This window comes from Rutidosis leptorrhynchoides, chromosome 10 (genome assembly GCF_046630445.1).
Source record: "Rutidosis leptorrhynchoides isolate AG116_Rl617_1_P2 chromosome 10, CSIRO_AGI_Rlap_v1, whole genome shotgun sequence".
Taxonomy (NCBI): Eukaryota; Viridiplantae; Streptophyta; class Magnoliopsida; order Asterales; family Asteraceae; genus Rutidosis; species Rutidosis leptorrhynchoides.
The window spans coordinates 260,641,378-260,645,739 of record NC_092342.1 but is presented as its reverse complement, the minus strand read 5'-3'; positions in this window follow the sequence as shown (position 1 = coordinate 260,645,739).

Sequence of the window (4,362 nt, the reverse complement as noted above, 5' to 3'; positions counted from 1 at the left end):
CGTCCTTGCGTACAATTTAATATCTTGTACTTTGCGTTCCGCAACTTGTACTTTTGTCATTTTTAGACGTTTCTTATCAATAAATTGAACCACTTGGATTGTATCTTGTACATTTGAGCTTTTTGGTCATTTGCGTCTTCAAATCGTCGTTTTCGCCTTTTGACTTCGCACTTATTTAATATAAACGATTACAACTTAAAATAGGACAATTACAACTAAATAATTTACATGTTGGGAGGATATTGCTACTAAATATATGTTCATTTGGAGCACTATCAGTCACTAATATCGAACAAACCAACATATTATAATAAACGAGAACAATACTAAATGATAAAATTATCTTTATTGAGAGTACGCAGCGGAAAATGAAATGTTGTTACAATGACGGAAATATCAAAAATGTAAATGTTCATATGAAGAAGTAATAAATGCGATATCTCTTGATCCTATGTCCAAGTAGCATCACATAAGCAGTAAGTATAAGAGCTTGAATCAAACAGCACCTGAGACAAAACATGCTAAAGTGTCAACCAAAAAGGTTGAGTAAAGTTCATAGGTTTAGCAAATAAGTTTGACCATTATTTTAGACCACAAGATTTAGTTTGTAAAGTTGATCACCCGCAGGATCAAAAAGTTATGCCAGTGCTTGATATTTAGACTAAACGTTCAAGTTTGCCCCAATGACAAGTTGTGTCTGTCCTTGTCGGTTTAATTTCATTATTAAGTAATACAATGACTTAGTCAAATGTATCGGGGACGTTACTCCCGATAGGCCTACCCCCAATAATTAAGCATGCAATCAACGAGCAATTAAAAATATCACTGTAGGGACTTAGTCGGACATAGCCGGGTATAGCATAGTTTTAGCAGTTGGTACTTGTGTCTAAAGTGTAAAATGTAAAAAACAGCATGTGTCTCACCCCAATAATGTGACAACCCGGAAATTTCCGACCAAATTTAAACTTTAATCTTTATATATTCCCGACACGATAAGCAAAGTTGTAAGTTGAATCTCAAAGATTTTTAAACTGTGTTCATACATTCATTGAAACCTCGACCAAGTTTCTATGATTCACGAACCATTATATGAACGAACATGATTATATATGTGTATGTGTATATATTATAACTTGAAAACATTAACAAAGTATTAGACGTATAATACTTTATATAAACGTATTTGTTTCAAAATATATTCTAATAGTTATCAATGAAATTAAAAGATGATATCAAATGATTGAATTATTAGATACATTGAATTACGATTACGAGTCTCTGTAAGGAGGTCCACTTTGATTTGGAAAACATTTCTTTTTAACGGTATTCGGAATAATTGGTAAAGTGATTTATTAGTAAGAACAAATGTGTCAATTAACGAGAACTAGACAAGGGTTAGTGGAGTTTACTGTTCAATTTCCTATATAGTGTTAACTAGTTAACTTTCATATTATTTAGGATGAAAGTGAAATTTGGGAATATAGATAACTTAGGAAATAGATATCGAAAAGTTAAGTAACTCGACATTTTTCATTAAGATGATTTCATACGTTTATTTAACCTTTGGACTTTATCCAATGCTTCACCAACAGACTGTAATTTAAAGACTTGAAACCTATTATAAATATATATGATTCTACTTTTCTAAAACATTTTATGATATAACGATTTTCATTATTTTAACCTTTAAACAAAATAATTCTTAAATATATTTATTTTGGAAAACAAAATTATCATATTTATTTGATTTAGTTTCAAACGTACAAAAACGTTTTCAGTTTAAAAAGAACTTTATTATTAAAACGTATATAACTTTTATAAATATCTAGAACCACTTTTGATAACTCATTACTTAACCAGTATGATAAAGATATCGATATTTATATTTTATTTTATTAAATATATATAACGATTTAAATTAATATTATATATATATTTATACGCGTATTATACGTACATAGTTTTATACTTTTACTATACTTAAACTTTACCTTTACTTTATTTTTACTTTACTTTAACTTTAATAATTCACTTTAATAATTCATACTTTAATAATTCACTTTAATAATTCATACTTTAATAATTCACTTTAATAATTCATACTTTAATAATTCACTTTAATAATTCATACTTTAATAATTCACTTTAATAATTCAAAAATCTATTATAAATAGAATTCAATAGGTTTCATTATTTCATAGAAACTTGAAAATATTTTCTCTAAACTATCTCAATCGATTTACATATATATATTTACTCCGTATTATTTCAAGATATTATTAGTATACATAAAATATTACGACGGAGTACTGTTCGACTGATTTCGAAATTGTTTTTCGAGTGGGATAGAGCTAAGGAAATTATGGGTTATAGCTATGGAGGTTATGGGTATGGTTCGGGAGTATTGCTCGTAAGTCAAACTAGTATTTATCATCTCCGTTGCGTCTACATACTTTTCCTGCAATATTGAATCTCAATATTGATACGTGAGTACTCATAATTTAATTTTTATATATTAATAGTGTATCCCTGACTAGTGCTCGAGAATATAGGATTATGCATGCTTGTACTTTTGATATTGCCATTAGATAGGATATGTTGAATCCTGAATTAGTTACGTATGCGGTTGAGATAAGGTATAAGATATGCATGTCGTTGGAAAGCTAGCGAAAAATTAAGAACTTTTCATTTAGATATCGAATGGTTTCGATGAACGGATTAGAAGTTATAATCAATTGAATTTTTGTATTATTATTAAAAATGATTATTATTATCGTCGTTACTATCGTCGTCCTAATTTTTATTCAATTATTATTATTATTATTATTATTATTATTATTATTATTATTATTATTATTATTATTATTATTATTATTATTATTATTATTATTATTATTATTATTATTATTATTATCATTATCTATAAAAAGTATTATCATTAAAAATTGTTATTTTTATTATTATTACTATCATTATTATCGTTAAAGTTATAATTAGTATTATCATTAATATATTCATAATATTTATTATCATTAGTATTATTATGATTAAAACTTATATTAGTAACACTTAATTATTATGATTACTATTATTATCATTAGCATGAAAACGATATAAAAGACGATTAAAAGCTATTAAACGAATCAATTAAGAAATAATGAGTATGAGTATCATGATGAAAATTAAATATTGTAAGATAATGATTTAGATAAAATTATCGTCCTTATTATTTTTTTATCATTACTATTATTATTAAAAGTATCGTTATATTAAAACTATCATTTTAACAAAAATTACCATTTTAATAGGAATGTCATTGTTACTATAAAATATCATTATTATTATCATTTTAAATAGAATTATTATTTTAAAAGATAATATTAAAAAGTATCATAAATATTTATGTTATCATAATTAGAATTATCATTTTATTTTAGTAATTATGAATATCGATATTTTAATTAATAGAATAATAATTATTATTATTACAAAATAATGCAACTTTTACTTACTATTATTATAGATATTATTTTATCAAATACATATGAGATACAAACATATTTTTACAACGTGTAATAAAATTTCTTTAATAATACCTATCATATTATCTTTATGATATTAAATGAACTTTATAAATTTTATTACTTAAGATATATAAAAGTATATTTTTTTAAAGTTTTATTTATTATTAAATGAATTATATTATTTACTCTAATAAATCTTTTAAAGATATTTAAAAATATAAAATGACGATATTTAAACTATATATTAATCATGTATAGATTTTGGAAATCATTTTGAGTCAAATTGACTTTTGTTGACTTTTGCATATTAGTCTCGAGCATTAGGAATGTGGTACACTATAACTTGACCTTAATTGTTAGACAAATATTGACCAACATATAAATATATAATTAATATAGGTTCGTGAATCCGAGGCCAACCTTGCACTTGTTCAATGATGTTATATGTATTTTTACTACGAAATACAGTGTGGTGAGTTTCATTTACCTTTTTACCCTTTATATTTTTGGGCTGAGAATACATGCGCAATTTTTATAAATGTTTTACGAAATAAACACAAGTAATTGAAACTACATTATATGGGTGAATGATCGAAGCCGAATATGCCCCTTTTGCTTGGTAACCTAAGAATTAGTAAACCGGTCTACTAATTGACGCGAATCCTAAAGATATATCTATTGGGCCTAACGAACCCCATCCAAAGTACTGGATGCTTTAGTACTTCGAATTTGTTTTTATCATGACCGAAGGATTTCCCGGAATGATAGGGGATATTCTTATATGCATCTTGTTAATGTCGGTTACCAGGTGTTCACCATATGAATGATTTTTGTCTCT